This window comes from Cyprinodon tularosa, unplaced genomic scaffold (genome assembly GCF_016077235.1).
Source record: "Cyprinodon tularosa strain WSP-4 unplaced genomic scaffold, ASM1607723v1 ctg851, whole genome shotgun sequence".
In the NCBI taxonomy this organism is placed as follows: Eukaryota; Metazoa; Chordata; class Actinopteri; order Cyprinodontiformes; family Cyprinodontidae; genus Cyprinodon; species Cyprinodon tularosa.
The window spans coordinates 1,961-9,355 of NW_024039620.1; the positions used below are offsets into that span (position 1 = coordinate 1,961).

The 7,395-nt window shown below is 36.7% G+C and overlaps 1 long non-coding RNA gene across 1 annotated transcript; it reads right to left on the minus strand.

The window, feature by feature from the left end:
• Window positions 1-2,968: 2,968 nt before the first annotated feature.
• LOC119775128 lies at window positions 2,969-4,460 on the minus strand. The gene is made up of 2 exons (XR_005279611.1): window positions 3,999-4,460; window positions 2,969-3,267 (listed from the first exon to the last, which is right to left on the minus strand). It is a non-coding gene; the product is annotated as an uncharacterized LOC119775128 (long non-coding RNA).
• Window positions 4,461-7,395: the final 2,935 nt, after the last annotated feature.

Here is a 7,395-nt window from a genome sequence, read left to right on the forward strand (position 1 = left end):
GCAAAAATAGGCATTTTTTTTACAAAATGTTATATTTTAATTCAAAAAATCATTTCATCACCGTAACAGTGATACAAATTTCAAAGTAAATTTTGATTGTCCTTTTTTATCAAATCATTACATTGAACAAACAATATAACCATAACATAAAAAGGGTCTGGCACATTTCATCAAGGGATGAATATAAAAGTAATTCACATAACTAATCTAAATAAATCCTCAAACAGTTAACATAGCGGTAATGAAAAAACACATGTCGGTAATGAAAAACAATGTTTCGGTAGTGAACCCTTCATAACTACATTAATATTTAACAACCCAAACAATAAAATACCCTAGTAAAACATATATTTTTAAAATGTTAAGTTTATTAAGTTGACACACAAACTGAACAGAAAAATAGTCCCATATTTTTCCCAGCCATTTCAGGCAATGAAACAGTTTACCCTGTTTTCAGCAGAGGAAAAGCAGCTGATGTCTTCATCAAATGGCCCAGTAATCTGAGCAACGAAATTGTGTGGGGAAAGGTAAGACTCAATTGATATCAAATCAAATTCAGAAAATGACCCTGAACTACTGATAAAGGGAGACATAAAAAGATGTGGTGATGGATTTTTTTTGTTCCTAGATGATTTGTGACCTTTTTTGTGACTCTTTTTTTCCTTCTAGGTCTGGCCTGATTTACCAGGCGTCATAGTTAATGAAAGTCTTGACTGCCACTTAGACACTTAGATTTAATATACATAGGCTACATAAAAAAACAAAATATTCATTAATTTTAATAATTCATTGGACTTTCTTTTTGTACTTGGCTCAGATTTCTGACACCACACAGAAGTGTCTTGCGGATGAAGAGGTAGGCAGTGGTTCAGGAATAATTTCTTTGATGTCATCCAAATAATACCATACCTTCTCACCAGCAAACCTTATTGATGGTATGTAGAAGCGATTGTCTCCAGCACAGCTCATTGTATCAACCTCATACTGACCACTGGCAATCTGGATTAATGAAGCAAAAAAATTTTATCAACTGTGTTTTTCAAAGACAATTTGATTATTACATAATCATTACCCTGATATTACATGTTGACAATCTGAATCCAATACTTGCACACCTGACTTCCCATTCTCCACTCAGTCTTAAACCTACCTGTGTTACTGTGCCAGGATAGAGGTCTCCGTCATAGTCCACAAGGACCCATGTTCCTACTTTGATGGTCTCTTCAGATTCCCTTTGCGTGAAAACAAACTCCTTTGGAGAGAAGCAGTCACAAGAGTGACTACAGAAGCACGAAACTTCTCGAAATCTAATATTTCCTGGTTCAGTAGCAACAACCTGTGGAGACATTATGTTTAGTTTTATCTGCAAAACCATGAAAAGGTCAGATCTATAAAAAGAAAGATTTTCTTTGAAATGCAAACTTACAACAAAAAATAGAGAAAAAATTGAAACCAAGCTAAAAAAAAAAAAAAGCCAAGCAAAATAAAAATGAGTGTGCATTTGTTTAGTTGCACATATGGGTGCTCACCTGGTGTATTTTCATAGTTCCTGGGACTGATTTCAGGAATGGAGGAACGAGTTCCCCACATGCAGCAATATTATCCTCTGTTACTTCAAAAAGCCTAACAGATGAGTGCTTTGCCAGATTCTCTAGTAGAGCAGAAGCATTTGGGATGTCTGTGCCATAGGCCACCACACGATCTGCAAGGTTTTTAAGAGCACCTCCTACTCCATCAGGAGCTCCCTTCCCATGAGAGGCCTCAGTGAAGTTCCACGTCACAGTCTTAAACCCTTTCATAAAAGGCACTGTGGACGCAAGGTAGAATGCTACCTTATTCCGATATTGAGATGTTGGTCCATCGGACAGGAAGTGGATATTTTTTGCCAGGGGGTAGTTAGATGTTATGTATCCTAAAACTGGTTGCAAATGTGCCCATGTAGCAACAGCATCGTGCTGTAAACTGGCAGACACAGTAGCAAAGGACTCAGCCTGACCACCAGTGTAGTATAACACCCCTGTATGGAGTGTGACTTGCTGGTGGGATCCACCAAAGTGAGCGTCTTTTATTTCCTTGCTCCATTTGCAGGTGTAGTTTTCACTGTAATCAACATGGACTACAACATCATGCTGGGTCAATTTTTCTTTCAATTGCTTAAGATGAGTGAACTGGTGCCAAATGTTATACAAATGAGTAGATATCCGGGGCAGTTCTGACTTGGTTAGCTCTACAAGTTTTTCAATAGTGGCCACTTTTTTCTCCAGGGTGGTGGTTTTCATGTCAATCTCCATGGTAGTGCCATTTTGCAGTTTCTTTTTTATTGGTGTTGACCTTGTTGTCCACTCAGTCCAAGATATAATGTTGTTTTTTGTAGTTGGATCCATGTTGACAGGGAAAGTAATATCTTTGCAGGCTTCACATCTACCATACATGCAATCAATGTTTTCCGAATCACAGACAGATGAAGCCACTACATCAGTAATAGATACTGTATGTATCAATCCGAGATGGTGCATTTTTTAAATTTTATTTGAAAAATTCTCATGTATTTTGCAGGCACATGTTTCCCTATCAGTGATCTTTGGTCTCACTATCCAGAAGGGCCTCAGCTTAAAAAACTGGGAGCGGGACACATTGAGGCCTGGGTTCTCTTTAAGAAATCTCTTGTGGAGATTTTCCATGGTGTCTGAGAGGAACCTCTTCCTATAAATTTGTCCACCCTTCCTGACTTCCCCAAGTTTACCATTTATTAATGTGGACACATCGTCTCTGTTCAGGAACAGTCTGACATTGTCACTCATCCTTCTTCTTTGGTTTCTCTCACCCTGCTTCTTGCGGTTCTCTCTCCTCTGTTTGGCTCGACTTGCAAGAAGAACTGTGGACCTGTTTTCCTCCATTCGTTTAATTTTTTTTTTCAGGCAATCTAGTTCCTTTTTCTTGTTACTAAGAATTTGTTGTGCCTTCCTCAGTTTTTCTCTTAATTTGGCTGTTTTTTTTTTCCGCTTTGGAGTTGATGTTGCAGATGGATTAGAGTTCACGGTCTTTGGTTGGATTAATCTTTTACAAAGTTGTGGTTGAGGCTGAGGGTTGATTTGATTCACACTGTCATCTGAGGGAGGGGTTTCATTTAGTATGTGTTTAACTGTTTGCTTCTTTTTATTATATCGATTAGAATTTTCCCTCCATTTTTTTCGCTGTTTCTGCAGCTGCCTGGGTGTCAGATCTGCAGCTGCCTTTAACAACCCTTTTTCCTTGCGCTTCTGATACCTGTTAAAATAAGATATCAATAGGAACATTTGTGAGACAGCAAATTTAGCAAAGTCTGTACTGTATTTGTACAGTGTGAGCGTGAAAAAACAGAATAGAAGGAGAGACGAGAAAGAGGGAAAAAGAGCGGGAAAGGGGAAGAGAGGGAGAAAGAGAGACACTACCTTTCCCTTTCCTTTCTTCTATACTCCTCTAGAAGGTCTGGATTGTTATAAATCTTCTGCCTATGTTTTTCCACCCTAGCTCTTGATGCCGCCCTCTTCTGTTCACTTCCTTTTGCCCTTCAAATTAGGTGATATCAATTAGCATAAATTAGCTTAGAAATTTAGCCTAAAAAATTGAAAGTATAATAAACAACATTACAGTTTAAATAACCTATACATTTATCTATTTATTATTGCAAAATGACACTGTTCATCACCGTAATCTTGTTTCTCATTACCGCAACAGGCCTCAGATTACGCGGTAATGAAAGTTATGCATTACGGTAATGAATGACATCCACATGTGCTAGCTTAAAATTCTAGCATGTCGTGATGACTCAGTTAAACTTTTCTCACAAACAGTGTGAACTCTCTAACTTCTTCTGTACAAGAAATCATCTTATTAACAACTTTTTAAGAACATGAGGTATTCTACATTACGGTAATGATAACCTGTAGTGTAAAAATAGGCATATGGAAGGAGAAACTTAACAGTTGTCATGATCTAAAGATGTCAAACAATCTTACCTTGTAGCCATCTTTGTCTTCTCTTCTTTGTGGTGCATCATGGGTCAGAAAAACTTTATTTAAAAAAGTGCTGTGAATATTACAGGACTTTGAACACGGTGCAACGGTAATGAGAGTTGAACCTCCGGACACTCACTTTTATTACAATATTCTGAATTACTTAACAGGAAATTATTATATATTATCATATTTTATTAATTTATGTATATTTAAACAAATTCATAATATTTTTTTATAAACCTGCTTGATTATTCATAATAATAAATTGAGGCGAAATAATTTTTTTCCCCTTAGGACACATTACGGTAATGAATTTGTGACTTCAAAAACAGTTAAAAAACATTAAAAAATTTATTTTGGTAGCCAACAATGATCTGTCCCAAATATTAGAAATAATGATTGTCCAAATAAAAGTGGATTATTTTAATTTTTTTATGAGTATGACCCTAAAATTTTCTAAGACATTCAATAGGTTGGGTTCGTGAGAATCACCCCAATGTCACTTGCCAGGGCCGTATTGGCCCAGTTACCCAGACGGGCAGTAGGTGGCCCCCCTCAAAATTTCTTTAGAAATTTTCTAGTTCTTTCAGCCGTTACATTTCCACTGCTACTCAAGAAAAACACATTTAAGTGGAAAACTGCTGTGCTGCTGTCCTTTTGCACATCTCTGATGTTGCTGCTATTTTCAAATATCCATCACTGTAAAAAAGTCCATAGCCGTATATATTGGTTATTTTATTCCCCAAGTGCACAGTTTTATATTGCTAAAACACTTTATAGTAAAGTATTGTATTGTTTATCTTTTAACTCTTCACCAAATATGTTATTCTTATACATTTTTCAAAGATCCACATTTGTGTGACCATTTTTTCTGTAATATACAGTATGTTCTATATTGTTGCTGTAAACACCAGAATGTCCCCATTGTGGGATTTTCCCATTAAGGGATTTTCTATTTTATTCTATTCTATTCTATTCTATTCAAAAACACTAATATTTGCACCAATTTAAACTCATCAAGCAGCTGAATCTACAGTACTGTAGGTATTTTTAGGCTCCTTTTGTCTGTGACAGTTACATTTATATTTTCCACTCTTAAAAAGTGTCTGTTGCTTAGGAAGCAGTTACTTTTTTTCAATCCCAGATCATCAATGACATACATCCACTATCTATACTTGTTTATTTTAAAAGCGGTGGCTGGTGTGTAACAACCTGGACAGGTCACCAATCCATCAGAGAGCAACACAGAGAAACAACAAAACCATAAACACACATTAACTCACACCTAAGGGTGAACTTTGAGACCCTCATCTTGGAACCTGTGGGAAAATATCAGGAGTACTGAGAGAAAACCTACAGGGAAAAGGTGCAAATTCTAGGGAAAAAGCAAGGCCAGTTTTGATCAACCCTAAATCCTCTGCATCCATCTTGGAGCCTCATTGTCAAACAGTAAATCCACATTATTTTAAGGATAGATAGCAATATTCACACACGCAAAATTATAATTAAATCTAAAACGACTTAACTGACTTATCTGACTTAACAACTCAGATGATCAGAGGCTGGATATTGTATTAATACAGCTTGACAGACACAACAGAATTATACAAAATATATGTATTAGAGCATCATAACATAATATAATAACAATTTTGTAAAAGTTTAATATAATTAAACCAGTTTTATCTTTGTTTAGTCTGGTGTAGCAGCTTTAGTTTATTTTTTTAGTTTATATTTATTTTATTTTGATCATTGCTCCTTGAATCCACCTTGGCCCTGATCAGCTGTTAGCGTTAAAATGGCTTCATAGTTCAAAGTTAAACATTTTCAGTTCCTACAACATAAACTAGTTTACCTTAGGTAACCAATTTCTTTATACGTTGAAAAATTTTAAAAAGTATTATGCCATGTGTGGGTTAGCGTATCAGATATGACATCATGTAGCTTTGCTGTGTGATATTTACATTGACATTACTCATATAAACACGTTTAAAGCTTTTGTTGAGTCTGAATCTGTGATTAAACAGCGGCACGGCAGGTCTTTATCATTAACTCTGGTTACTTCTAAAGCATAATCAGGCCAGTTTTCTTAAGTTGGAAACTCTGTGGGTACTTTGTGGATACTTTCTGTACTCTTTGTTTTTTTATTTTCCATGGAAAGTTCTTCTGGCTCAGTATTTCTGTGTTTAGCCAAATATCTTTCCTGGACACGATCATTAGAAAAGCTATTGCTGGGAATTTAACTCTGTGTACTGTTTCACTTATCCCATAGATTCCTAGCAAATCATTTATGCTTTGTTTCTCCCTTCTGTTCCCTCATCCCTGGTTGCTACAGGTGGTCTGTTTCTAGTTCTGTTAGAGTCATTTTATTATCATTAATGTGTTGTGTTGTTTTTTTTTTCATAAAACAGAGTAACTCCTGCTTATTGTATCTTAATGCAAGCAGAAGGAGAGGCGGACACAAATTAATTGATTCAATTCAATCATCTTTTTCCAAGTAAGCATGATATGACGAACTGGATTTGAATCTTAGGTATTGCACCATAAAAACATTCGAGGCTCAAAACCCCACCTGGGGGCTTTTCTGCATGGAGTTTGCATTGTCTCCCCATGCATGTGTGTCGTGGTTTAATTAAGTAAGCACCCAAATACAGAGCATAGCTTTGGCATATACATTTAAGCTTAAGCTTAAATACAGAGAAGGGAGAAAAAAGTGGCAAACAACCCAGAAGAGACAATCTTATTAAATGAGGAGCAGCTGAGGCAGTATGAAGGCAGGAAAACTAAGGGCGCAGACTGATTGAATTTAATGTTGGGTCAATCATAAAATAATAGCAATCATTATTGAACTTTATTAGTCTTTATTGAGAAATTTACCTCTGCATTTAACCCATCCCCTTGAGGAGTAGTGGGCTGCCATCGTGGGGCGCCCGGGGAGAGGTGTGGGGAGTATTTTGCTCTGAGACCCAGAGTGGCAGTCTGTGGGAGTGGGGCTCAAACTCAGAACCTCAGGATACCAAGCTCTATCCTCTTACCACTAGGCCGCCACTCCCTTCCAATTATTCTTCTTTAATTATTTCTATATTAAAGAGACATTACAGTTTTCTAATGATACTGACACCTGTGGCCAAACCACAGAACTGCAGAACTATTCTGCTTGTTCTAGTACTGTAGGTTATTTTTACTTTTTTTTTTTTTACCTTACCTGGAGATGTCATTGGTGCCTGAGTTGAGCTGCATGTTGGTAGCTTCTCAGTAGCAACAGTTTAGCAATAGGTTGGACCCATTTACAGTAACATGGACAACTTTTGAATTCACATCCACAGAACAGCGCAGTAGCTTCGAACCCTTAGTACATTCAGAGAATATGGGCTACAGCCTTATAGATGCATTGGTG